At 37.3% G+C, this 27823-nt stretch overlaps 14 non-coding genes across 14 annotated transcripts; all 14 read right to left on the reverse strand.

Moving 5' to 3' along the window:
- Positions 1-275: 275 nt before the first annotated feature.
- TRNAA-CGC (transfer RNA alanine (anticodon CGC)) lies at positions 276-347 on the reverse strand. Its single transcript has one exon. It is a non-coding gene; the product is annotated as a tRNA-Ala (tRNA).
- An 851-nt stretch (positions 348-1198) lies between these two features.
- Positions 1199-1270, reverse strand: TRNAA-CGC (transfer RNA alanine (anticodon CGC)). The gene has a single exon. It is a non-coding gene; the product is annotated as a tRNA-Ala (tRNA).
- Positions 1271-3044: 1774 nt separating this feature from the next.
- Positions 3045-3116, reverse strand: TRNAA-CGC (transfer RNA alanine (anticodon CGC)). The gene has a single exon. It is a non-coding gene; the product is annotated as a tRNA-Ala (tRNA).
- Positions 3117-5813: 2697 nt separating this feature from the next.
- TRNAA-CGC (transfer RNA alanine (anticodon CGC)) lies at positions 5814-5885 on the reverse strand. Its single transcript has one exon. It is a non-coding gene; the product is annotated as a tRNA-Ala (tRNA).
- Positions 5886-7659: 1774 nt separating this feature from the next.
- On the reverse strand, positions 7660-7731 carry TRNAA-CGC (transfer RNA alanine (anticodon CGC)). Its single transcript has one exon. It is a non-coding gene; the product is annotated as a tRNA-Ala (tRNA).
- Positions 7732-9504: 1773 nt separating this feature from the next.
- On the reverse strand, positions 9505-9576 carry TRNAA-CGC (transfer RNA alanine (anticodon CGC)). Its single transcript has one exon. It is a non-coding gene; the product is annotated as a tRNA-Ala (tRNA).
- Positions 9577-10427: 851 nt separating this feature from the next.
- Positions 10428-10499, reverse strand: TRNAA-CGC (transfer RNA alanine (anticodon CGC)). Its single transcript has one exon. It is a non-coding gene; the product is annotated as a tRNA-Ala (tRNA).
- A 1774-nt stretch (positions 10500-12273) lies between these two features.
- Positions 12274-12345, reverse strand: TRNAA-CGC (transfer RNA alanine (anticodon CGC)). Its single transcript has one exon. It is a non-coding gene; the product is annotated as a tRNA-Ala (tRNA).
- A 1774-nt stretch (positions 12346-14119) lies between these two features.
- TRNAA-CGC (transfer RNA alanine (anticodon CGC)) lies at positions 14120-14191 on the reverse strand. Its single transcript has one exon. It is a non-coding gene; the product is annotated as a tRNA-Ala (tRNA).
- Positions 14192-15042: 851 nt separating this feature from the next.
- Positions 15043-15114, reverse strand: TRNAA-CGC (transfer RNA alanine (anticodon CGC)). The gene has a single exon. It is a non-coding gene; the product is annotated as a tRNA-Ala (tRNA).
- A 1774-nt stretch (positions 15115-16888) lies between these two features.
- On the reverse strand, positions 16889-16960 carry TRNAA-CGC (transfer RNA alanine (anticodon CGC)). The gene has a single exon. It is a non-coding gene; the product is annotated as a tRNA-Ala (tRNA).
- A 4543-nt stretch (positions 16961-21503) lies between these two features.
- TRNAA-CGC (transfer RNA alanine (anticodon CGC)) lies at positions 21504-21575 on the reverse strand. The gene has a single exon. It is a non-coding gene; the product is annotated as a tRNA-Ala (tRNA).
- Positions 21576-23349: 1774 nt separating this feature from the next.
- On the reverse strand, positions 23350-23421 carry TRNAA-CGC (transfer RNA alanine (anticodon CGC)). The gene has a single exon. It is a non-coding gene; the product is annotated as a tRNA-Ala (tRNA).
- Positions 23422-26117: 2696 nt separating this feature from the next.
- On the reverse strand, positions 26118-26189 carry TRNAA-CGC (transfer RNA alanine (anticodon CGC)). Its single transcript has one exon. It is a non-coding gene; the product is annotated as a tRNA-Ala (tRNA).
- Positions 26190-27823: the final 1634 nt, after the last annotated feature.

The raw sequence follows: 27823 nt of genomic DNA on the forward strand, positions 1-27823 counted from the left end.
AGTTGTCGCCTTCAGTTCCCACTAAAAATAAAAAATCTATTTCCTACTTACCATAAGTTTTCCCTCAGTGTAGGAGAATGGCAATAAGCATTCAATGGGAACTTAACTTTGAAAAATGGAATGAAGAAAATGATGAATATAATCATATTTGATTGATTTTTTATGATTTGTATTCAACTTTGACTATTGCTGTAGAGTACTTTTATTGGTTTGCTTGTATTCTTTGGCTCTACTAGAGAGTTTACATATGGTAAAAAGCTGTATTTCGTAAAACTTGGAGATGCCGGGGATTGAAACCGGGGCCTCATACATGCGAAGCATGCGCTCTACCACTGAGCTACATCCCCTATGAGCTGCTATTTTTTTATGCACAAGTGATTGCAGCTTTACATTTCACTAGAGATTTACTACTTTTCAGTGTTATTAGGGATATCTTAGAGGATGGAAGCATGACCATTATACCATGCTTAACTGCAAGGAATTTATGGTTTTCATGGGTGATGAGAATGCAAGTAAAAGCCCACTCCAAACATTGTAATGCTCTTAAAGTTCTCCATCAGAGACTGGTTTATCATCAGAATCCCCTACTTTTACTAATGAATGGTGTGGATATTGATCAAGTTTTGCTAACTAGAGGGCTGTCTTATATTCTGTTTGGTCATCAGTGTCAGAACTTAGTAGAAGGGCACAAAGGATGCATGCTATGACTGCCTCTTGGGCATTGCTAGCTAATGCTTCACCAGACAATCTAAGTAGAGTTCATATGTTGTCATCATTCCATGCTTTGAAATGTCATTAAGTGCTTGCCCTCCAAGCCCATGTCCATCCTCTTTTTGTTCACAAAGTGTTTGAACTTGTCTTTCAATCTTAAACAATTAGTTTTGCTATATTATTTGTCTCGCTCTTTTATTAAACTTTGCTCAGGTAGTCGCCTTCAGTTCCCACTGAGAATAAAAAATCTATTTCCTACTTACCATATGTTTTCCCTCAGTGTAGGAGAATGGCAATAGGCATTCAATAGGTACTTAACTTTGAAAACTATAATGAAGAAGATGATGAATATAATCATATTTGATTGATTGTTTATGATTTGTATTCAACTTTGACTATAGCTGTAGAGTACTTTTATTGGTTTGCTTGTTTTCTTTGGCTCTACTAGAGAGTTTACATATGGTAAAAAGCTGTATTTTGTAAAACTTGGAGATGCCGGGGATTGAACCCGGGGCCTCATACATGCGAAGCATGCGCTCTACCACTGAGCTACATCCCTTATGAGCTGCTATTTTTTTATGCACAAGTTATTGCAGCTTTACATTTCACTAGAGATTTACTACTTTTCAGTGTTATTAGGGATATCTTAGAGGATGGAAGCATAACCATTATACCATGCTTGACTGCAAGGACTTTATGGTTATCATGGCTGATGAGAATGCAAGTAGATGCCCATTCCAAACCGTGGAATGCTCATAAAGTTCTCCATCAGAGACTGGTTTATCATCAGAATCCCCTACTTTTACTATTGAATGGTGTGGATATTGATCAAGTTTTGCTAACTAGAGGGCTGTCTTACATTCTGTTTGGTCATCAGTGTCAGAACTTAGCAGAAGGGCACAAAGGATGCATGCTAAGACTGCCTCTTGGGCATTGCTAGCTAATGCTTCACCAGGCAATCTATGTAGAGTTGATATGTTGTCATCATTCCATGCTTTGAAATTTCAATAAGTGCTTGCCCTCCAAGCCCATGTCCATCCTCTTTTTGTTCATAAAGTGGTTGAACATGTCTCCCAATCTTAATCATTTAGTTATGCTATATTATTTGTCTCGCTCTTTTATTAAACTTTGCTCAGGTAGTCGCCTTCAGTTCACACTGAGAATAAAAAATCTGTTTCCTACTTACCTTATGTTTTCCCTCAGTGTAGGAGAATGGCAATAGGCATTCAATGGGAACTTAACTTTGAAAAATGGAATGAAGAAGATGATGAATATAATCATATTTGATTAATTTTTTATGATTTGTATTCAACTTTGACTATTGCTGTAGAGTTCTTGTATTGGTTTGCTTGTTATCTTTGGCTCTTCTAGAGAGTTTACATATGGTAAAAAGCTGTATTTTGCAAAACTTAGAGATTCTGGGGATTGAACTCAGGAGCTTATACAAGCGAAGCATGGGCTCTACCACCGAGCTACATCCCCTATGAGCTGCTATTTTCTGATGCATAAGTGATTGCAGCTTTACAATTCACTAGAGATTTACTACTTTTCAGTGTTATTAGTGATATCTTAGAGGATGGAAGGATAACCATTATACCATGCTTGACTTCAAGGACTTTATGGTTTTCATGGCTGATGAGAATGCAAGTAGATGCCCATTCCGAACATTGGAATGCTCTTAAAGTTCTCCATCAGAGACTGGTTCATCATCAGAATCCCCTACTTTTACTACAGAATGGTGTGGATATTGATCAAGTTTTGCTAACTAGAGGGCTGTCTTACATTCTGTTTGGTCATCAGTGTCAGAACTTAGCAGAAGGGCACAAAGGATGCATGCTAAGACTGCCTCTTGGCCACTGCTAGCTAATGCTTCACCAGACAATCTATGTAGAGTTGATATGTTGTCATCATTCCATGCTTTGAAATATCATTAAGTGCTTGCCCTCCAAGCCCATGTCCATCCTCTTTTTCTTCACAAAGTGTTTGAACTTGTCTCTCAATCTTAATCAATTAGTTTTGCTATATTATTTGTCTCGCTCTTTTATTAAACTTTGCTTGAGTTGTCGCCTTCAGTTCCCACTGAGAATAAAAAATCTATTTCCTACTTATCATAAGTTTTCCCTCAGTGTAGGAGAATGGCAATAAGCATTCAATGGGAACTTAACTTTGAAAAATGGAATGAAGAAGATGATGAATATAATCATTTTTGATTGATTTTTTATGATTTGTATTCAAGTTTGACTATTGCTGTAGAGTACTTTTATTGGTTTGCTTGTTTTCTTTGGCTCTACTAGAGAGTTTAAATATGGTAAAAAGCTGTATTTTGTAAAATTTGGAGATGCCAGGGATTGAAACCGGGGCCTCATACATGCGAAGCATGCGCTCTACCACTGAGCTACATCCCCTATGAGCTGCTATTTTTTTATGCACAAGTGATTGCAGCTTTATATTTTACTAGAGATTTACTACTTTTCAGTGTTATTAGAGATATCTTAGAGGATGGAAGCATAACCATTATACCATGCTTGACTGCAAGGACTTTATGGTTATCATGGCTGATGAGAATGCAAGTAGATGCCCATTCCAAACACTGGAATGCTCTTAAAGTTCTCCATCAGAGACTGGTTTATCATCAGAATCCCCTACTTTTACTATTGAATGGTGTGGATATTGATCAAGTTTTGCTAACTAGAGGGCTGTCTTACATTCTGTTTGGTCATCAGTGTCAGAACTTAGCAGAAGGGCACAAAGGATGCATGCTAAGACTGCCTCTTGGGCATTGCTAGCTAATGCTTCACCAGGCAATCTATGTAGAGTTGATATGTTGTCATCATTCCATGCTTTGAAATTTCAATAAGTGCTTGCCCTCCAAGCCCATGTCCATCCTCTTTTTGTTCATAAAGTGGTTGAACATGTCTCCCAATCTTAATCATTTAGTTATGCTATATTATTTGTCTCGCTCTTTTATTAAACTTTGCTCAGGTAGTCGCCTTCAGTTCACACTGAGAATAAAAAATCTATTTCCTACTTACCATATGTTTTCCCTCAGTGTAGGAGAATGGCAATAGGCATTCAATGGGAACTTAACTTTGAAAAATGGAATGAAGAAGATGATGAATATAATCATATTTGATTAATTTTTTATGATTTGTATTCAACTTTGACTATTGCTGTAGAGTTCTTGTATTGGTTTGCTTGTTATCTTTGGCTCTTCTAGAGAGTTTACATATGGTAAAAAGCTGTATTTTGCAAAACTTAGAGATTCTGGGGATTGAACTCAGGAGCTTATACAAGCGAAGCATGCGCTCTACCACCGAGCTACATCCCCTATGAGCTGCTATTTTCTGATGCATAAGTGATTGCAGCTTTACAATTCACAAGAGATTTACTACTTTTCAGTGTTATTAGTGATATCTTAGAGGATGGAAGGATAACCATTATACCATGCTTGACTTCAAGGACTTTATGGTTTTCATGGCTGATGAGAATGCAAGTAGATGCCCATTCCGAACATTGGAATGCTCTTAAAGTTCTCCATCAGAGACTGGTTCATCATCAGAATCCCCTACTTTTACTACAGAATGGTGTGGATATTGATCAAGTTTTGCTAACTAGAGGGCTGTCTTACATTCTGTTTGGTCATCAGTGTCAGAACTTAGCAGAAGGGCACAAAGGATGCATGCTAAGACTGCCTCTTGGCCACTGCTAGCTAATGCTTCACCAGACAATCTATGTAGAGTTGATATGTTGTCATCATTCCATGCTTTGAAATATCATTAAGTGCTTGCCCTCCAAGCCCATGTCCATCCTCTTTTTGTTCACAAAGTGTTTGAACTTGTCTCTCAATCTTAATCAATTAGTTTTGCTATATTATTTGTCTCGCTCTTTTATTAAACTTTGCTTGAGTTGTCGCCTTCAGTTCCCACTGAGAATAAAAAATCTATTTCCTACTTATCATAAGTTTTCCCTCAGTGTAGGAGAATGGCAATAAGCATTCAATGGGAACTTAACTTTGAAAAATGGAATGAAGAAGATGATGAATATAATCATATTTGATTGATTTTTTATGATTTGTATTCAACTTTGACTATTGCTGTAGAGTACTTTTATTGGTTTGCTTGTTTTCTTTGGCTCTACTAGAGAGTTTACATATGGTAAAAAGCTGTATTTTGTAAAACTTGGAGATGCCGGGGATTGAAACCGGTGCCTCATACATGCGAAGCATGCGCTCTACCACTGAGCTACATCGCCTATGAGCTGCTATTTTTTTATGCACAAGTGATTGCAGCTTTATATTTTACTAGAGATTTACTACTTTTCAGAGTTATTAGGGATATCTTAGAGGATGGAAGCATAACCATTATACCATGCTTGACTGCAAGGACTTTATGGTTTTCACGGCTGATGAGAATGCAAGTAGATGCCCATTCCAAACCTAGGAATGCTCATAAAGTTCTCCATCAGAGACTGGTTTATCATCAGAATCCCCTACTTTTACTAATGAATGGTGTGGATATTGATCAAGGTTTGCTAACTAGAGGGCTGTCTTACATTCTGTTTGGTCATCAGTGTCAGAACTTAGCAGAAGGGCACAAAGGATGCATGCTAAGACTGCCTCTTGGGCATTGCTAGCTAATGCTTCACCAGACAATCTATGTAGAGTTGATATGTTGCCATCATTCCATGCTTTGAAATTTCATTAAGTGCTTGCCCTCCAAGCCCATGTCCATCCTCTTTTTGTTCATAAAGTGGTTGAACTTGTCTCTCAATCTTAATCATTTAGTTTTGCTATATTATTTGTCTCACTCTTTTATTAAACTTTGCTCAGGTAGTCGCCTTCAGTTCCCACTGAGAATAAAAAATCTATTTCCTACTTACCATATGTTTTCCCTCAGTGTAGGAGAATGGCAATAAGCATTCAATGTTTACTTAACTTTGAAAAATGGAATGAAGAAGATGATGAATATAATCATATTTGATTGATTTTTTATGATTTTTATTCAACTTTGACTATTGCTGTAGAGTACTTTTATTGGTTTGCTTGTTTTCTTTGGCTCTACTAGAGAGTTTACATATGGTAAAAAGCTGTATTTTGTAAAACTTGGAGATGCCGGGGATTGAAACCGGGGCCTCATACATGCGAAGCATGCGCTCTACCACTGAGCTACATCCCCTATGAGCTGCTATTTTTTTATGCACAAGTGATTGCAGCTTTATATTTTACTAGAGATTTACTACTTTTCAGTGTTATTAGGGATATCTTAGAGGATGGAAGCATAACCATTATACCATGCTTGACTGCAAGGACTTTATGGTTTTCACGGCTGATGAGAATGCAAGTAGATGCCCATTCCAAACCCTGGAATGCTCATAAAGTTCTCCATCAGAGACTGGTTTATCATCAGAATCCCCTACTTTTACTAATGAATGGTGTGGATATTGATCAAGTTTTGCTAACTAGAGGGCTGTCTTACATTGTGTTTGGTCATCAGTGTCAGAACTTAGCAGAAGGGCACAAAGGATGCATGCTAAGACTGCCTCTTGGGCATTGCTAGCTAATGCTTCACCAGACAATCTATGTAGAGTTGATATGTAGTCATCATTCCATGCTTTGAAATTTCATTAAGTGCTTGCCCTCCAAGCCCATGTCCATCCTCTTTTTGTTCATAAAGTGGTTGAACTTGTCTCTCAATCTTAATCATTTAGAACTGCTATATTATTTGTCTCGCTCTTTTATTAAACTTTGCTCAGGTAGTCGCCTTCAGTTCCCACTGAGAATAAAAAATCTATTTCCTACTTACCATATGTTTTCCCTCAGTGTAGAAGAATGGCAATAGGCATTCAATGGGAACTTAACTTTGAAAAATGGAATGAAGAAGATGATGAATATAATCATATTTGATTAATTTTTTATGATTTGTATTCAACTTTGACTATTGCTGTAGAGTACTTGTATTGGTTTGCTTGTTATCTTTGGCTCTTCTAGAGAGTTTACATATGGTAAAAAGCTGTATTTTGCAAAATATAGAGATTCTGGGGATTGAACTCAGGAGCTTATACAAGCGAAGCATGCGCTCTACCACCGAGCTACATCCAATATGAGCTGCTATTTTCTGATGCATAAGTGATTGCAGCTTTACAATTCACTAGAGATTTACTACTTTTCAGTGTTATTAGTGATATCTTAGAGGATGGAAGGATAACCATTATACCATGCTTGACTTCAAGGACTTTATGGTTTTCATGGCTGATGAGAATGCAAGTAGATGCCCATTCCGAACATTGGAATGCTCTTAAAGTTCTCCATCAGAGACTGGTTCATCATCAGAATCCCCTACTTTTACTACAGAATGGTGTGGATATTGATCAAGTTTTGCTAACTAGAGGGCTGTCTTACATTCTGTTTGGTCATCAGTGTCAGAACTTAGCAGAAGGGCACAAAGGATGCATGCTAAGACTGCCTCTTGGCCACTGCTAGCTAATGCTTCACCAGACAATCTATGTAGAGTTGATATGTTGTCATCATTCCATGCTTTGAAATATCATTAAGTGCTTGCCCTCCAAGCCCATGTCCATCCTCTTTTTCTTCACAAAGTGTTTGAACTTGTCTCTCAATCTTAATCAATTAGTTTTGCTATATTATTTGTCTCGCTCTTTTATTAAACTTTGCTTGAGTTGTCGCCTTCAGTTCCCACTGAGAATAAAAAATCTATTTCCTACTTATCATAAGTTTTCCCTCAGTGTAGGAGAATGGCAATAAGCATTCAATGGGAACTTAACTTTGAAAAATGGAATGAAGAAGATGATGAATATAATCATTTTTGATTGATTTTTTATGATTTGTATTCAAGTTTGACTATTGCTGTAGAGTACTTTTATTGGTTTGCTTGTTTTCTTTGGCTCTACTAGAGAGTTTAAATATGGTAAAAAGCTGTATTTTGTAAAATTTGGAGATGCCAGGGATTGAAACCGGGGCCTCATACATGCGAAGCATGCGCTCTACCACTGAGCTACATCCCCTATGAGCTGCTATTTTTTTATGCACAAGTGATTGCAGCTTTATATTTTACTAGAGATTTACTACTTTTCAGTGTTATTAGAGATATCTTAGAGGATGGAAGCATAACCATATACCATGCTTGACTGCAAGGACTTTATGGTTATCATGGCTGATGAGAATGCAAGTAGATGCCCATTCCAAACACTGGAATGCTCTTAAAGTTCTCCATCAGAGACTGGTTTATCATCAGAATCCCCTACTTTTACTATTGAATGGTGTGGATATTGATCAAGTTTTGCTAACTAGAGGGCTGTCTTACATTCTGTTTGGTCATCAGTGTCAGAACTTAGCAGAAGGGCACAAAGGATGCATGCTAAGACTGCCTCTTGGGCATTGCTAGCTAATGCTTCACCAGGCAATCTATGTAGAGTTGATATGTTGTCATCATTCCATGCTTTGAAATTTCAATAAGTGCTTGCCCTCCAAGCCCATGTCCATCCTCTTTTTGTTCATAAAGTGGTTGAACATGTCTCCCAATCTTAATCATTTAGTTATGCTATATTATTTGTCTCGCTCTTTTATTAAACTTTGCTCAGGTAGTCGCCTTCAGTTCACACTGAGAATAAAAAATCTATTTCCTACTTACCATATGTTTTCCCTCAGTGTAGGAGAATGGCAATAGGCATTCAATGGGAACTTAACTTTGAAAAATGGAATGAAGAAGATGATGAATATAATCATATTTGATTAATTTTTTATGATTTGTATTCAACTTTGACTATTGCTGTAGAGTTCTTGTATTGGTTTGCTTGTTATCTTTGGCTCTTCTAGAGAGTTTACATATGGTAAAAAGCTGTATTTTGCAAAACTTAGAGATTCTGGGGATTGAACTCAGGAGCTTATACAAGCGAAGCATGCGCTCTACCACCGAGCTACATCCCCTATGAGCTGCTATTTTCTGATGCATAAGTGATTGCAGCTTTACAATTCACTAGAGATTTACTACTTTTCAGTGTTATTAGTGAAATCTTAGAGGATGGAAGGATAACCATTATACCATGCTTGACTTCAAGGACTTTATGGTTTTCATGGCTGATGAGAATGCAAGTAGATGCCCATTCCGAACATTTAAATGCTCTTAAAGTTCTCCATCAGAGACTGGTTCATCATCAGAATCCCCTACTTTTACTACAGAATGGTGTGGATATTGATCAAGTTTTGCTAACTAGAGGGCTGTCTTACATTCTGTTTGGTCATCAGTGTCAGAACTTAGCAGAAGGGCACAAAGGATGCATGCTAAGACTGCCTCTTGGCCACTGCTAGCTAATGCTTCACCAGACAATCTATGTAGAGTTGATATGTTGTCATCATTCCATGCTTTGAAATATCATTAAGTGCTTGCCCTCCAAGCCCATGTCCATCCTCTTTTTGTTCACAAAGTGTTTGAACTTGTCTCTCAATCTTAATCAATTAGTTTTGCTATATTATTTGTCTCGCTCTTTTATTAAACTTTGCTTGAGTTGTCGCCTTCAGTTCCCACTGAGAATAAAAAATCTATTTCCTACTTATCATAAGTTTTCCCTCAGTGTAGGAGAATGGCAATAAGCATTCAATGGGAACTTAACTTTGAAAAATGGAATGAAGAAGATGATGAATATAATCATATTTGATTGATTTTTTATGATTTGTATTCAACTTTGACTATTGCTGTAGAGTACTTTTATTGGTTTGCTTGTTTTCTTTGGCTCTACTAGAGAGTTTACATATGGTAAAAAGCTGTATTTTGTAAAACTTGGAGATGCCGGGGATTGAAACCGGTGCCTCATACATGCGAAGCATGCGCTCTACCACTGAGCTACATCCCCTATGAGCTGCTATTTTTTTATGCACAAGTGATTGCAGCTTTATATTTTACTAGAGATTTACTACTTTTCAGAGTTATTAGGGATATCTTAGAGGATGGAAGCATAACCATTATACCATGCTTGACTGCAAGGACTTTATGGTTTTCACGGCTGATGAGAATGCAAGTAGATGCCCATTCCAAACCCAGGAATGCTCATAAAGTTCTCCATCAGAGACTGGTTTATCATCAGAATCCCCTACTTTTACTAATGAATGGTGTGGATATTGATCAAGGTTTGCTAACTAGAGGGCTGTCTTACATTCTGTTTGGTCATCAGTGTCAGAACTTAGCAGAAGGGCACAAAGGATGCATGCTAAGACTGCCTCTTGGGCATTGCTAGCTAATGCTTCACCAGACAATCTATGTAGAGTTGATATGTTGCCATCATTCCATGCTTTGAAATTTCATTAAGTGCTTGCCCTCCAAGCCCATGTCCATCCTCTTTTTGTTCATAAAGTGGTTGAACTTGTCTCTCAATCTTAATCATTTAGTTCTGCTATATTATTTGTCTCGCTCTTTTATTAAACTTTGCTCAGGTAGTCGCCTTCAGTTCCCACTGAGAATAAAAAATCTATTTCCTACTTACCATATGTTTTCCCTCAGTGTAGGAGAATGGCAATAAGCATTCAATGTTTACTTAACTTTGAAAAATGGAATGAAGAAGATGATGAATATAATCATATTTGATTGATTTTTTATGATTTGTATTCAACTTTGACTATTGCTGTAGAGTACTTTTATTGGTTTGCTTGTTTTCTTTGGCTCTACTAGAGAGTTTACATATGGTAAAAAGCTGTATTTTGTAAAACTTGGAGATGCCGGGGATTGAAACCGGGGCCTCATACATGCGAAGCATGCGCTCTACCACTGAGCTACATCCCCTATGAGCTGCTATTTTTTTATGCACAAGTGATTGCAGCTTTATATTTTACTAGAGATTTACTACTTTTCAGTGTTATTAGGGATATCTTAGAGGATGGAAGCATAACCATTATACCATGCTTGACTGCAAGGACTTTATGGTTTTCACGGCTGATGAGAATGCAAGTAGATGCCCATTCCAAACCCTGGAATGCTCATAAAGTTCTCCATCAGAGACTGGTTTATCATCAGAATCCCCTACTTTTACTAATGAATGGTGTGGATATTGATCAAGTTTTGCTAACTAGAGGGCTGTCTTACATTGTGTTTGGTCATCAGTGTCAGAACTTAGCAGAAGGGCACAAAGGATGCATGCTAAGACTGCCTCTTGGGCATTGCTAGCTAATGCTTCACCAGACAATCTATGTAGAGTTGATATGTAGTCATCATTCCATGCTTTGAAATTTCATTAAGTGCTTGCCCTCCAAGCCCATGTCCATCCTCTTTTTGTTCATAAAGTGGTTGAACTTGTCTCTCAATCTTAATCATTTAGAACTGCTATATTATTTGTCTCGCTCTTTTATTAAACTTTGCTCAGGTAGTCGCCTTCAGTTCCCACTGAGAATAAAAAATCTATTTCCTACTTACCATATGTTTTCCCTCAGTGTAGAAGAATGGCAATAGGCATTCAATGGGAACTTAACTTTGAAAAATGGAATGAAGAAGATGATGAATATAATCATATTTGATTAATTTTTTATGATTTGTATTCAACTTTGACTATTGCTGTAGAGTACTTGTATTGGTTTGCTTGTTATCTTTGGCTCTTCTAGAGAGTTTACATATGGTAAAAAGCTGTATTTTGCAAAATTTAGAGATTCTGGGGATTGAACTCAGGAGCTTATACAAGCGAAGCATGCGCTCTACCACCGAGCTACATCCCATATGAGCTGCTATTTTCTGATGCATAAGTGATTGCAGCTTTACAATTCACTAGAGATTTACTACTTTTCAGTGTTATTAGGGATATCTTAGATGATGGAAGGATAACCATTATACCATGCTTGACTTCAAGGTCTTTATGGTTTTCATGGCTGATGAGAATGCAAGTAGATGCCCATTCCAAACCCTGGAATGCTCATAAAGTTCTCCATCAGAGACTGGTTTATCATCAGAATCCCCAACTTTTACTAATGAATGGTGTGGATATTGATCAAGTTTTGCTAACTAGAGGGCTACCTTACATTCTGTTTGGTCATCAGTGTCAGAACTTAGCAGAAGGGCACAAAGGATGCATGCTAAGACTGCCTCTTGGGCATTGCTAGCTAATGCTTCACCAGACAATATATGTAGAGTTGATATGTTGTCATCATTCCATGCTTTGAAATTTCATTAAGTGCTTGCCCTCCAAGCCCATGTCCATCCTCTTTTTGTTCACAAAGTGTTTGAACTTGTCTCTCAATCTTAATCAATTAGTTTTGCTATATTATTTGTCTCGCTCTTTTATTAAACTTTGCTTGAGTTGTCGCCTTCAGTTCCCACTGAAAATAAAAAATCTATTTCCTACTTACCATAAGTTTTCCCTCAGTGTAGGAGAATGGCAATAAGCATTCAATGGGAACTTAACTTTGAAAAATGGAATGAAGAAGATGATGAATATAATCATATTTGATTGATTTTTTATGATTTGTATTCAACTTTGACTATTGCTGTAGAGTACTTTTATTGGTTTGCTTGTTTTCTTTGGCTCTACTAGAGAGTTTACATATGGTAAAAAGCTGTATTTTGTAAAATTTGGAGATGCCGGGGATTGAAACCGGGGCCTCATACATGCGAAGCATGCGCTCTACCACTGAGCTACATCCCCTATGAGCTGCTATTTTTTTATGCACAAGTGATTGCAGCTTTATATTTTACTAGAGATTTACTACTTTTCAGTGTTATTAGGGATATCTTAGAGGATGGAAGCATAACCATTATACCATGCTTGACTGCAAGGACTTTATGGTTTTCACGGCTGATGAGAATGCAAGTAGATGCCCATTCCAAACCGTGGAATGCTCATAAAGTTCTCCATCAGAGACTGGTTTATCATCAGAATCCCCTTCTTTTACTAATGAATGGTGTGGATATTGATCAAGTTTTGCTAACTAGAGGGCTGTCTTACATTCTGTTTGGTCATCAGTGTCAGAACTTAGCAGAAGGGCACAAAGGATGCATGCTAAGACTGCCTCTTGGGCATTGCTAGCTAATGCTTCACCAGACAATCTATGTTGAGTTGATATGTTGTCATCATTCCATGCTTTGAAATTTCATTAAGTGCTTGCCCTCCAAGCCCATGTCCATCCTCTTTTTGTTCATAAAGTGGTTGAACTTGTCTCTCAATCTTAATCATTTAGTTCTGCTATATTATTTGTCTCGCTCTTTTATTAAACTTTGCTCAGGTAGTCACCTTCAGTTCCCACTGAGAATAAAAAATCTGTTTCCTACTTACCATATGTTTTCCCTCAGTGTAGGAGAATGGCAATAGGCATTCAATGGGAACTTCACTTTGAAAAATGGAATGAAGAAGATGATGAATATAATCATATTTGATTAATTTTTTATGATTTGTATTCAACTTTGACTATTGCTGTAGAGTACTTGTATTGGTTTGCTTGTTATCTTTGGCTCTTCTAGAGAGTTTACATATGGTAAAAAGCTGTATTTTGCAAAACTTAGAGATTCTGGGGATTGAACTCAGGAGCTTATACAAGCGAAGCATGCGCTCTACCACCGAGCTACATCCCATATGAGCTGCTATTTTCTGAGGCATAAGTGATTGCAGCTTTACAATTCACTAGAGATTTACTACTTTTCAGTGTTATTAGGGATATCTTAGATGATGGAAGGATAACCATTATACCATGCTTGACTTCAAGGACTTTATGGTTTTCATGGCTGATGAGAATGCAAGTAGATGCCCATTCCGAACATTGGAATGCTCTTAGAGTTCTCCATCAGAGACTGGTTCATCATCAGAATCCCCTACTTTTACTACAGAATGGTGTGGATATTGATCAAGTTTTGCTAACTAGAGGGCTGTCTTACATTCTGTTTGGTCATCAGTGTCAGAACCTAGCAGAAGGGCACAAAGGATGCATGCTAAGACTGCCTCTTGGCCACTGCTAGCTAATGCTTCACCGGACAATCCATGTAGAGTTGATATGTTGTCATCATTCCATGCTTTGATATATCATTAAGTGCTTGCCCTCCAAGCCCATGTCCATCCTCTTTTTGTTCACAAAGTGTTTGAACTTGTCTTTCAATCTTAAACAATTAGTTTTGCTATATTATTTGTCTCGCTCTTTTATTAAACTTTGCTCAGGTAGTCGCCTTCAGTTCCCACTGAGAATAAAATATCTATTTCCTACTTACCATATGTTTTCCCTCAGTGTAGGAGAATGGCAATAGGCATTCAATAGGTACTTAACTTTGAAAACTATAATGAAGAAGATGATGAATATAATCATATTTGATTGATTGTTTATGATTTGTATTCAACTTTGACTATAGCTGTAGAGTACTTTTATTGGTTTGCTTGTTTTCTTTGGCTCTACTAGAGAGTTTACATATGGTAAAAAGCTGTATTTTGTAAAACTTGGAGATGCCGGGGATTGAACCCGGGGCCTCATACATGCGAAGCATGCGCTCTACCACTGAGCTATATCCCCTATGAACTGCTATTTTTTTATGCACAAGTTATTGCAGCTTTACATTTCACTAGAGATTTACTACTTTTCAGTGTTATTAGGGATATCTTAGAGGATGGAAGCATAACCTTTATACAATGCTTGACTGCAAGGACTTTATGGTTTTCATGGCTGAAGAGAATGCAGGTAGATGCCCATTCCAAACACTGGAATGCTCTTAAAGTTCTCCATCAGAGACTGGTTTATCATCAGAATCCCCTACTTTTACTAATGAATGGTGTGGATATTGATCAAGGTTTGGTAACTAGAGGGCTGTCTTACATTCTGTTTGGTCATCAGTGTCAGAACTTAGCAGAAGGGCACAAAGGATGCATGATAAGACTGCCTCTTGGGCATTGCTAGCTAATGCTTCACCAGACAATCTATGTAGAGTTGATATGTTGTCATCATTCCATGCTTTGAAATTTCATTAAGTGCTTGCCCTTCAAGTCCATGTCCATCCTCTTTTTGTTCACAAAGTGTTTGAACTTGTCTCTCAATATTAATCAATTAGTTTTGCTATATTATTTGTCTCGCTCTTTTATTAAACTTTGCTTGAGTTGTCGCCTTCAGTTCCCACTGAAAATAAAAAATCTATTTCCTACTTACCATAAGTTTTCCCTCAGTGTAGGAGAATGGCAATAAGCATTCAATGGGAACTTAACTTTGAAAAGTGGAATGAAGAAGATGATGAATATAATCATTTTTGATTGATTTTTTATGATTTGTATTCAAGTTTGACTATTGCTGTAGAGTACTTTTATTGGTTTGCTTGTTTTCTTTGGCTCTACTAGAGAGTTTAAATATGGTAAAAAGTTGTATTTTGTAAAATTTGGAGATGCCAGGGATTGAAACCGGGGCCTCATACATGCGAAGCATGCGCTCTACCACTGAGCTACATCCCCTATGAGCTGCTATTTTGTTATGCACAAGTGATTGCAGCTTTATATTTTACTAGAGATTTACTACTTTTCAGTGTTATTAGTGATATCTTAGAGGATGGAAGCATAACCATTATACCATGCTTGACTGCAAGGACTTTATGGTTATCATGGCTGATGAGAATGCAAGTAGATGCCCATTCCAAACACTGGAATGCTCTTAAAGTTCTCCATCAGAGACTGGTTTATCATCAGAATCCCCTACTTTTACTATTGAATGGTGTGGATATTGATCAAGTTTTGCTAACTAGAGGGCTGTCTTACATTCTGTTTGGTCATCAGTGTCAGAACTTAGCAGAAGGGCACAAAGGATGCATGCTAAGACTGCCTCTTGGGCATTGCTAGCTAATGCTTCATCAGGCAATCTATGTAGAGTTGATATGTTGTCATCATTCCATGCTTTGAAATTTCAATAAGTGCTTGCCCTCCAAGCCCATGTCCATCCTCTTTTTGTTCATAAAGTGGTTGAACATGTCTCCCAATCTTAATCATTTAGTTATGCTATATTATTTGTCTCGCTCTTTTATTAAACTTTGCTCAGGTAGTCGCCTTCAGTTCACACTGAGAATAAAAAATCTATTTCCTACTTACCATATGTTTTCCCTCAGTGTAGGAGAATGGCAATAGGCATTCAATGGGAACTTAACTTTGAAAAATGGAATGAAGAAGATGATGAATATAATCATATTTGATTAATTTTTTATGATTTGTATTCAACTTTGACTATTGCTGTAGAGTTCTTGCATTGGTTTGCTTGTTATCTTTGGCTCTTCTAGAGAGTTTACATATGGTAAAAAGCTGTATTTTGCAAAACTTAGAGATTCTGGGGATTGAACTCAGGAGCTTATACAAGCGAAGCATGCGCTCTACCACCGAGCTACATCCCCTATGAGCTGCTATTTTCTGATGCATAAGTGATTGCAGCTTTACAATTCACTAGAGATTTACTACTTTTCAGTGTTATTAGTGATATCTTAGAGGATGGAAGGATAACCATTATACCATGCTTGACTTCAAGGACTTTATGGTTTTCATGGCTGATGAGAATGCAAGTAGATGCCCATTCCGAACATTGGAGTGCTCTTAAAGTTCTCCATCAGAGACTGGTTCATCATCAGAATCCCCTACTTTTACTACAGAATGGTGTGGATATTGATCAAGTTTTGCTAACTAGAGGGCTGTCTTACATTCTGTTTGGTCATCAGTGTCAGAACTTAGCAGATGGGCACAAAGGATGCATGCTAAGACTGCCTCTTGGCCACTGCTAGCTAATGCTTCACCAGACAATCTATGTAGAGTTGATATGTTGTCATCATTCCATGCTTTGAAATATCATTAAGTGCTTGCCCTCCAAGCCCATGTCCATCCTCTTTTTCTTCACAAAGTGTTTGAACTTGTCTCTCAATCTTAATCAATTAGTTTTGCTATATTATTTGTCTCGCTCTTTTATTAAACTTTGCTTGAGTTGTCGCCTTCAGTTCCCACTGAGAATAAAAAATCTATTTCCTACTTATCATAAGTTTTCCGTCAGTGTAGGAGAATGGCAATAAGCATTCAATGGGAACTTAACTTTGAAAAATGGAATGAAGAAGATGATGAATATAATCATTTTTGATTGATTTTTTATGATTTGTATTCAAGTTTGACTATTGCTGTAGAGTACTTTTATTGGTTTGCTTGTTTTCTTTGGCTCTACTAGAGAGTTTAAATATGGTAAAAAGCTGTATTTTGTAAAATTTGGAGATGCCAGGGATTGAAACCGGGGCCTCATACATGCGAAGCATGCGCTCTACCACTGAGCTACATCCCCTATGAGCTGCTATTTTTTTATGCACAAGTGATTGCAGCTTTATATTTTACTAGAGATTTACTACTTTTCAGTGTTATTAGGGATATCTTAGAGGATGGAAGCATAACCATTATACCATGCTTGACTGCAAGGACTTTATGGTTATCATGGCTGATGAGAATGCAAGTAGATGCCCATTCCAAACACTGGAATGCTCTTAAAGTTCTCCATCAGAGACTGGTTTATCATCAGAATCCCCTACTTTTACTATTGAATGGTGTGGATATTGATCAAGTTTTGCTAACTAGAGGGCTGTCTTACATTCTGTTTGGTCATCAGTGTCAGAACTTAGCAGAAGGGCACAAAGGATGCATGCTAAGACTGCCTCTTGGGCATTGCTAGCTAATGCTTCACCAGGCAATCTATGTAGAGTTGATATGTTGTCATCATTCCATGCTTTGAAATTTCAATAAGTGCTTGCCCTCCAAGCCCATGTCCATCCTCTTTTTGTTCATAAAGTGGTTGAACATGTCTCCCAATCTTAATCATTTAGTTATGCTATATTATTTGTCTCGCTCTTTTATTAAACTTTGCTCAGGTAGTCGCCTTCAGTTCACACTGAGAATAAAAAATCTATTTCCTACTTACCATATGTTTTCCCTCAGTGTAGGAGAATGGCAATAGGCATTCAATGGGAACTTAACTTTGAAAAATGGAATGAAGAAGATGATGAATATAATCATATTTGATTAATTTTTTATGATTTGTATTCAACTTTGACTATTGCTGTAGAGTTCTTGTATTGGTTTGCTTGTTATCTTTGGCTCTTCTAGAGAGTTTACATATGGTAAAAAGCTGTATTTTGCAAAACTTAGAGATTCTGGGGATTGAACTCAGGAGCTTATACAAGCGAAGCATGCGCTCTACCACCGAGCTACATCCCCTATGAGCTGCTATTTTCTGATGCATAAGTGATTGCAGCTTTACAATTCACTAGAGATTTACTACTTTTCAGTGTTATTAGTGATATCTTAGAGGATGGAAGGATAACCATTATACCATGCTTGACTTCAAGGACTTTATGGTTTTCATGGCTGATGAGAATGCAAGTAGATGCCCATTCCAAACATTGGAATGCTCTTAAAGTTCTCCATCAGAGACTGGTTCATCATCAGAATCCCCTACTTTTACTACAGAATGGTGTGGATATTGATCAAGTTTTGCTAACTAGAGGGCTGTCTTACATTCTGTTTGGTCATCAGTGTCATAACTTAGCAGAAGGGCACAAAGGATGCATGCTAAGACTGCCTCTTGGCCACTGCTAGCTAATGCTTCACCAGACAATCCATGTAGAGTTGATATGTTGTCATCATTCCATGCTTTGATATATCATTAAGTGCTTGCCCTCCAAGCCCATGTCCATCCTCTTTTTGTTCACAAAGTGTTTGAACTTGTCTCTCAATCTTAATCAATTAGTTTTGCTATATTATTTGTCTTGCTCTTTTATTAAACTTTGCTCGGGTAGTCGCCTTCAGTTCCCACTGAAAATCAAAAATCTATTTCCTACTTACCATATGTTTTCCCTCAGTGTAGGAGAATGGCATTAGGCATTCAATGGGAACTTAACTTTTAAAAATGGAATGAAGAAGATGATGAATATAATCATATTTGATTGATTTTTTATGATTTGTATTCAACTTTGACTATTGCTGTAGAGTACTTTTATTGGTTTGCTTGTTTTCTTTGGCTCTACTAGAGAGTTTACATATGGTAAAAAGCTGTATTTTGTAAAACTTGGAGATGCCAGGGATTGAATCCGGGGCCTCATACATGCGAAGCATGCGCTCTACCACTGAGCTATATCCCCTATGAACTGCTATTTTTTCATGCACAAGTGATTGCAGCTTTACATTTCACTAGAGATTTACTACTTTTCAGTGCTATTAGGGATATCTTAGAGGATGGAAGCATAACCATTATACCATGCTTGACTGCAAGGACTTTATGGTTATCATGGCTGATGAGAATGCAAGTAGATGCCCATTCCAAACACTGGAATGCTCTTAAAGTTCTCCATCAGAGACTGGTTTATCATCAGAATCCCCTACTTTTACTATTGAATGGTGTGGATATTGATCAAGTTTTGCTAACTAGAGGGCTGTCTTACATTCTGTTTGGTCATCAGTGTCAGAACTTAGCAGAAGGGCACAAAGGATGCATGCTAAGACTGCCTCTTGGGCATTGCTAGCTAATGCTTCACCAGGCAATCTATGTAGAGTTGATATGTTGTCATCATTCCATGCTTTGAAATTTCAATAAGTGCTTGCCCTCCAAGCCCATGTCCATCCTCTTTTTGTTCATAAAGTGGTTGAACATGTCTCCCAATCTTAATCATTTAGTTATGCTATATTATTTGTCTCGCTCTTTTATTAAACTTTGCTCAGGTAGTCGCCTTCAGTTCACACTGAGAATAAAAAATCTATTTCCTACTTACCATATGTTTTCCCTCAGTGTAGGAGAATGGCAATAGGCATTCAATGGTAACTTAACTTTGAAAAATGGAATGAAGAAGATGATGAATATAATCATATTTGATTATTTTTTTATGATTTGTATTCAACTTTGACTATTGCTGTAGAGTTCTTGTATTGGTTTGATTGTTATCTTTGGCTCTTCTAGAGAGTTTACATATGGTAAAAAGCTGTATTTTGCAAAACTTAGAGATTCTGGGGATTGAACTCAGGAGCTTATACAAGCGAAGCATGCGCTCTACCACCAAGCTACATCCCCTATGAGCTGCTATTTTTTTATGCACAAGTGATTGCAGCTTTACATTTCACTTGAGATTTACTACTTTTCAGTGTTATTAGGGATATCTTAGAGGATGGAAGCATGACCATTATACCATGCTTGACTGCAAGGACTTTATGGTTTTCATGGGTGATGAGAATGCAAGTAGAAGCCCATTCCAAACATTGTATTGCTCTTAAAGTTCTCCATCAGAGACTGGTTTATCATCAGAATCCCCTACTTTTACTAATGAATGGTGTGGATATTGATCAAGTTTTGCTAACTAGAGGGCTGTCTTATATTCTGTTTGGTCATCAGTGTCAGAACTTAGTAGAAGGGCACAAAGGATGCATGCTATGACTGCCTCTTGGGCATTGCTAGCTAATGCTTCACCAGACAATCTAAGTAGAGTTGATATGTTGTCATCATTCCATGCTTTGAAATGTCATTAAGTGCTTGCCCTCCAAGCCCATGTCCATCCTCTTTTTGTTCACAAAGTGTTTGAACTTGTCTTTCAATCTTAAACAATTAGTTTTGCTATATTATTTGTCTCGCTCTTTTATTAAACTTTGCTCAGGTAGTCGCCTTCAGTTCACACTGAGAATAAAAAATCTATTTCCTACTTACCATATGTTTTCCCTCAGTGTAGGAGAATGGCAATAGGCATTCAATGGGAACTTAACTTTGAAAAATGGAATGAAGAAGATGATGAATATAATCATATTTGATTAATTTTTTATGATTTGTATTCAACTTTGACTATTGCTGTAGAGTTCTTGTATTGGTTTGCTTGTTATCTTTGGCTCTTCTAGAGAGTTTACATATGGTAAAAAGCTGTATTTTGCAAAACTTAGAGATTCTGGGGATTGAACTCAGGAGCTTATACAAGCGAAGCATGCGCTCTACCACCGAGCTACATCCCCTATGAGCTGCTATTTTCTGATGCATAAGTGATTGCAGCTTTACAATTCACTAGAGATTTACTACTTTTCAGTGTTATTAGTGATATCTTAGAGGATGGAAGGATAACCATTATACCATGCTTGACTTCAAGGACTTTATGGTTTTCATGGCTGATGAGAATGCAAGTAGATGCCCATTCCGAACATTGGAATGCTCTTAAAGTTCTCCATCAGAGACTGGTTCATCATCAGAATCCCCTACTTTTACTACAGAATGGTGTGGATATTGATCAAGTTTTGCTAACTAGAGGGCTGTCTTACATTCTGTTTGGTCATCAGTGTCAGAACTTAGCAGAAGGGCACAAAGGATGCATGCTAAGACTGCCTCTTGGCCACCACTAGCTAATGCTTCACCAGACAATCTATGTAGAGTTGATATGTTGTCATCATTCCATGCTTTGAAATATCATTAAGTGCTTGCCCTCCAAGCCCATGTCCATCCTCTTTTTCTTCACAAAGTGTTTGAACTTGTCTCTCAATCTTAATCAATTAGTTTTGCTATATTATTTGTCTCGCTCTTTTATTAAACTTTGCTTGAGTTGTCGCCTTCAGTTCCCACTGAGAATAAAAAATCTATTTCCTACTTATCATAAGTTTTCCCTCAGTGTAGGAGAATGGCAATAAGCATTCAATGGGAACTTAACTTTGAAAAATGGAATGAAGAAGATGATGAATATAATCATTTTTGATTGATTTTTTATGATTTGTATTCAAGTTTGACTATTGCTGTAGAGTACTTTTATTGGTTTGCTTGTTTTCTTTGGCTCTACTAGAGAGTTTAAATATGGTAAAAAGCTGTATTTTGTAAAATTTGGAGATGCCAGGGATTGAAACCGGGGCCTCATACATGCGAAGCATGCGCTCTACCACTGAGCTACATCCCCTATGAGCTGCTATTTTTTTATGCACAAGTGATTGCAGCTTTATATTTTACTAGAGATTTACTACTTTTCAGTGTTATTAGGGATATCTTAGAGGATGGAAGCATAACCATTATACCATGCTTGACTGCAAGGACTTTATGGTTATCATGGCTGATGAGAATGCAAGTAGATGCCCATTCCAAACACTGGAATGCTCTTAAAGTTCTCCATCAGAGACTGGTTCATCATCAGAATCCCCTACTTTTACTATTGAATGGTGTGGATATTGATCAAGTTTTGCTAACTAGAGGGCTGTCTTACATTCTGTTTGGTCATCAGTGTCAGAACTTAGCAGAAGGGCACAAAGGATGCATGCTAAGACTGCCTCTTGGGCATTGCTAGCTAATGCTTCACCAGGCAATCTATGTAGAGTTGATATGTTGTCATCATTCCATGCTTTGAAATTTCAATAAGTGCTTGCCCTCCAAGCCCATGTCCATCCTCTTTTTGTTCATAAAGTGGTTGAACATGTCTCCCAATCTTAATCATTTAGTTATGCTATATTATTTGTCTCGCTCTTTTATTAAACTTTGCTCAGGTAGTCGCCTTCAGTTCACACTGAGAATAAAAAATCTATTTCCTACTTACCATATGTTTTCCCTCAGTGTAGGAGAATGGCAATAGGCATTCAATGGTAACTTAACTTTGAAAAATGGAATGAAGAAGATGATGAATATAATCATATTTGATTAATTTTTTATGATTTGTATTCAACTTTGACTATTGCTGTAGAGTTCTTGTATTGGTTTGCTTGTTATCTTTGGCTCTTCTAGAGAGTTTACATATGGTAAAAAGCTGTATTTTGCAAAACTTAGAGATTCTGGGGATTGAACTCAGGAGCTTATACAAGCGAAGCATGCGCTCTACCACCGAGCTACATCCCCTATGAGCTGCTATTTTTTTATGCACAAGTGATTGCAGCTTTACATTTCACTTGAGATTTACTACTTTTCAGTGTTATTAGGGATATCTTAGAGGATGGAAGCATGACCATTATACCGTGCTTGACTGCAAGGACTTTATGGTTTTCATGGGTGATGAGAATGCAAGTAGAAGCCCATTCCAAACATTGTATTGCTCTTAAAGTTCTCCATCAGAGACTGGTTTATCATCAGAATCCCCTACTTTTACTAATGAATGGTGTGGATATTGATCAAGTTTTGCTAACTAGAGGGCTGTCTTATATTCTGTTTGGTCATCAGTGTCAGAACTTAGTAGAAGGGCACAAAGGATGCATGCTATGACTGCCTCTTGGGCATTGCTAGCTAATGCTTCACCAGACAATCTATGTAGAGTTGATATGTTGTCATCATTCCATGCTTTGAATTTTCATTAAGTGCTTGCCCTTCAAGTCCATGTCCATCCTCTTTTTGTTCACAAAGTGTTTGAACTTGTCTTTCAATCTTAAACAATTAGTTTTGCTATATTATTTGTCTCGCTCTTTTATTAAACTTTGCTCAGGTAGTCGCCTTCAGTTCCCACTGAGAATAAAATATCTATTTCCTACTTACCATATGTTTTCCCTCAGTGTAGGAGAATGGCAATAGGCATTCAATAGGTACTTAACTTTGAAAACTATAATGAAGAAGATGATGAATATAATCATATTTGATTGATTGTTAATGATTTGTATTCAACTTTGACTATAGCTGTAGAGTACTTTTATTGGTTTGCTTGTTTTCTTTGGCTCTACTAGAGAGTTTACATATGGTAAAAAGCTGTATTTTGTAAAACTTGGAGATGCCGGGGATTGAACCCGGGGCCTCATACATGCGAAGCATGCGCTCTACCACTGAGCTACATCCCCTATGAGCCGCTATTTTTTTATGCACAAGTTATTGCAGCTTTACATTTCACTAGAGATTTACTACTTTTCAGTGTTATTAGGGATATCTTAGAGGATGGAAGCATAACCTTTATACAATGCTTGACTGCAAGGACTTTATGGTTTTCATGGCTGAAGAGAATGCAGGTAGATGCCCATTCCAAACACTGGAATGCTCTTAAAGTTCTCCATCAGAGACTGGTTTATCATCAGAATCCCCTACTTTTACTAATGAATGGTGTGGATATTGATCAAGCTTTGCTAACTAGAGGGCTGTCTTACATTCTGTTTGGTCATCAGTGTCAGAACTTAGCAGAAGGGCACAAAGGATGCATGATAAGACTGCCTCTTGGGCATTGCTAGCTAATGCTTCACCAGACAATCTATGTAGAGTTGATATGTTGTCATCATTCCATGCTTTGAATTTTCATTAAGTGCTTGCCCTTCAAGTCCATGTCCATCCTCTTTTTGTTCACAAAGTGTTTGAACTTGTCTCTCAATATTAATCAATTAGTTTTGCTATATTATTTGTCTCGCTCTTTTATTAAACTTTGCTTGAGTTGTCGCCTTCAGTTCCCACTGAAAATAAAAAATCTATTTCCTACTTACCATAAGTTTTCCCTCAGTGTAGGAGAATGGCAATAAGCATTCAATGGGAACTTAACTTTGAAAAGTGGAATGAAGAAGATGATGAATATAATCATTTTTGATTGATTTTTTATGATTTGTATTCAAGTTTGACTATTGCTGTAGAGTACTTTTATTGGTTTGCTTGTTTTCTTTGGCTCTACTAGAGAGTTTAAATATGGTAAAAAGCTGTATTTCGTAAAATTTGGAGATGCCAGGGATTGAAACCGGGGCCTCATAAATGCGATGCATGCGCTCTACCACTGAGCTACATCCCCTATGAGCTGCTATTTTTTATGCACAAGTGATTGCAGCTTTATATTTTACTAGAGATTTACTACTTTTCAGTGTTATTAGGGATATCTTAGAGGATGGAAGCATAACCATTATACCATGCTTGACTGCAAGGACTTTATGGTTATCATGGCTGATGAGAATGCAAGTAGATGCCCATTCCAAACACTGGAATGCTCTTAAAGTTCTCCATCAGAGACTGGTTTATCATCAGAATCCCCTACTTTTACTATTGAATGGTGTGGATATTGATCAAGTTTTGCTAACTAGAGGGCTGTCTTACATTCTGTTTGGTCATCAGTGTCAGAACTTAGCAGAAGGGCACAAAGGATGCATGCTAAGACTGCCTCTTGGGCATTGCTAGCTAATGCTTCACCAGGCAATCTATGTAGAGTTGATATGTTGTCATCATTCCATGCTTTGAAATTTCAATAAGTGCTTGCCCTCCAAGCCCATGTCCATCCTCTTTTTGTTCATAAAGTGGTTGAACATGTCTCCCAATCTTAATCATTTAGTTATGCTATATTATTTGTCTCGCTCTTTTATTAAACTTTGCTCAGGTAGTCGCCTTCAGTTCACACTGAGAATAAAAAATCTATTTCCTACTTACCATATGTTTTCCCTCAGTGTAGGAGAATGGCAATAGGCATTCAATGGGAACTTCACTTTGAAAAATGGAATGAAGAAGATGATGAATATAATCATATTTGATTAATTTTTTATGATTTGTATTCAACTTTGACTATTGCTGTAGAGTTCTTGTATTGGTTTGCTTGTTATCTTTGGCTCTTCTAGAGAGTTTACATATGGTAAAAAGCTGTATTTTGCAAAACTTAGAGATTCTGGGGATTGAACTCAGGAGCTTATACAAGCGAAGCATGCGCTCTACCACCGAGCTACATCCCCTATGAGCTGCTATTTTCTGATGCATAAGTGATTGCAGCTTTACAATTCACTAGAGATTTACTACTTTTCAGTGTTATTAGTGATATCTTAGAGGATGGAAGGATAACCATTATACCATGCTTGACTTCAAGGACTTTATGGTTTTCATGGCTGATGAGAATGCAAGTAGATGCCCATTCCGAACATTGGAATGCTCTTAAAGTTCTCCATCAGAGACTGGTTCATCATCAGAATCCCCTACTTTTACTACAGAATGGTGTGGATATTGATCAAGTTTTGCTAACTAGAGGGCTGTCTTACATTCTGTTTGGTCATCAGTGTCAGAACTTAGCAGAAGGGCACAAAGGATGCATGCTAAGACTGCCTCTTGGCCACCACTAGCTAATGCTTCACCAGACAATCTATGTAGAGTTGATATGTTGTCATCATTCCATGCTTTGAAATATCATTAAGTGCTTGCCCTCCAAGCCCATGTCCATCCTCTTTTTCTTCACAAAGTGTTTGAACTTGTCTCTCAATCTTAATCAATTAGTTTTGCTATATTATTTGTCTCGCTCTTTTATTAAACTTTGCTTGAGTTGTCGCCTTCAGTTCCCACTGAGAATAAAAAATCTATTTCCTACTTATCATAAGTTTTCCCTCAGTGTAGGAGAATGGCAATAAGCATTCAATGGGAACTTAACTTTGAAAAATGGAATGAAGAAGATGATGAATATAATCATTTTTGATTGATTTTTTATGATTTGTATTCAAGTTTGACTATTGCTGTAGAGTACTTTTATTGGTTTGCTTGTTTTCTTTGGCTCTACTAGAGAGTTTAAATATGGTAAAAAGCTGTATTTTGTAAAATTTGGAGATGCCAGGGATTGAAACCGGGGCCTCATACATGCGAAGCATGCGCTCTACCACTGAGCTACATCCCCTATGAGCTGCTATTTTTTTATGCACAAGTGATTGCAGCTTTATATTTTACTAGAGATTTACTACTTTTCAGTGTTATTAGGGATATCTTAGAGGATGGAAGCATAACCATTATACCATGCTTGACTGCAAGGACTTTATGGTTATCATGGCTGATGAGAATGCAAGTAGATGCCCATTCCAAACACTGGAATGCTCTTAAAGTTCTCCATCAGAGACTGGTTTATCATCAGAATCCCCTACTTTTACTATTGAATGGTGTGGATATTGATCAAGTTTTGCTAACTAGAGGGCTGTCTTACATTCTGTTTGGTCATCAGTGTCAGAACTTAGCAGAAGGGCACAAAGGATGCATGCTAAGACTGCCTCTTGGGCATTGCTAGCTAATGCTTCACCAGGCAATCTATGTAGAGTTGATATGTTGTCATCATTCCATGCTTTGAAATTTCAATAAGTGCTTGCCCTCCAAGCCCATGTCCATCCTCTTTTTGTTCATAAAGTGGTTGAACATGTCTCCCAATCTTAATCATTTAGTTATGCTATATTATTTGTCTCGCTCTTTTATTAAACTTTGCTCAGGTAGTCGCCTTCAGTTCACACTGAGAATAAAAAATCTATTTCCTACTTACCATATGTTTTCCCTCAGTGTAGGAGAATGGCAATAGGCATTCAATGGGAACTTAACTTTGAAAAATGGAATGAAGAAGATGATGAATATAATCATATTTGATTAATTTTTTATGATTTGTATTCAACTTTGACTATTGCTGTAGAGTTCTTGTATTGGTTTGCTTGTTATCTTTGGCTCTTCTAGAGAGTTTACATATGGTAAAAAGCTGTATTTTGCAAAACTTAGAGATTCTGGGGATTGAACTCAGGAGCTTATACAAGCGAAGCATGCACTCTACCACCGAGCTACATCCCCTATGAGCTGCTATTTTCTGATGCATAAGTGATTGCAGCTTTACAATTCACTAGAGATTTACTACTTTTCAGTGTTATTAGTGATATCTTAGAGGATGGAAGGATAACCATTATACCATGCTTGACTTCAAGGACTTTATGGTTTTCATGGCTGATGAGAATGCAAGTAGATGCCCATTCCGAACATTGGAATGCTCTTAAAGTTCTCCATCAGAGACTGGTTCATCATCAGAATCCCCTACTTTTACTACAGAATGGTGTGGATATTGATCAAGTATTGCTAACTAGAGGGCTGTCTTACATTCTGTTTGGTCATCAGTGTCAGAACTTAGCAGAAGGGCACAAAGGATGCATGCTAAGACTGCCTCTTGGCCACTGCTAGCTAATGCTTCACCAGACAATCTATGTAGAGTTGATATGTTGTCATCATTCCATGCTTTGAAATATCATTAAGTGCTTGCCCTCCAAGCCCATGTCCATCCTCTTTTTCTTCACAAAGTGTTTGAACTTGTCTCTCAATCTTAATCAATTAGTTTTGCTATATTATTTGTCTCGCTCTTTTATTAAACTTTGCTTGAGTTGTCGCCTTCAGTTCCCACTGAGAATAAAAAATCTATTTCCTACTTATCATAAGTTTTCCCTCAGTGTAGGAGAATGGCAATAAGCATTCAATGGGAACTTAACTTTGAAAAATGGAATGAAGAAGATGATG

The sequence above is a fragment of the Taudactylus pleione genome, unplaced genomic scaffold, assembly GCF_031769625.1.
Source record: "Taudactylus pleione unplaced genomic scaffold, aTauple2 ptg000070l, whole genome shotgun sequence".
Taxonomy (NCBI): domain Eukaryota; kingdom Metazoa; phylum Chordata; class Amphibia; order Anura; family Myobatrachidae; genus Taudactylus; species Taudactylus pleione.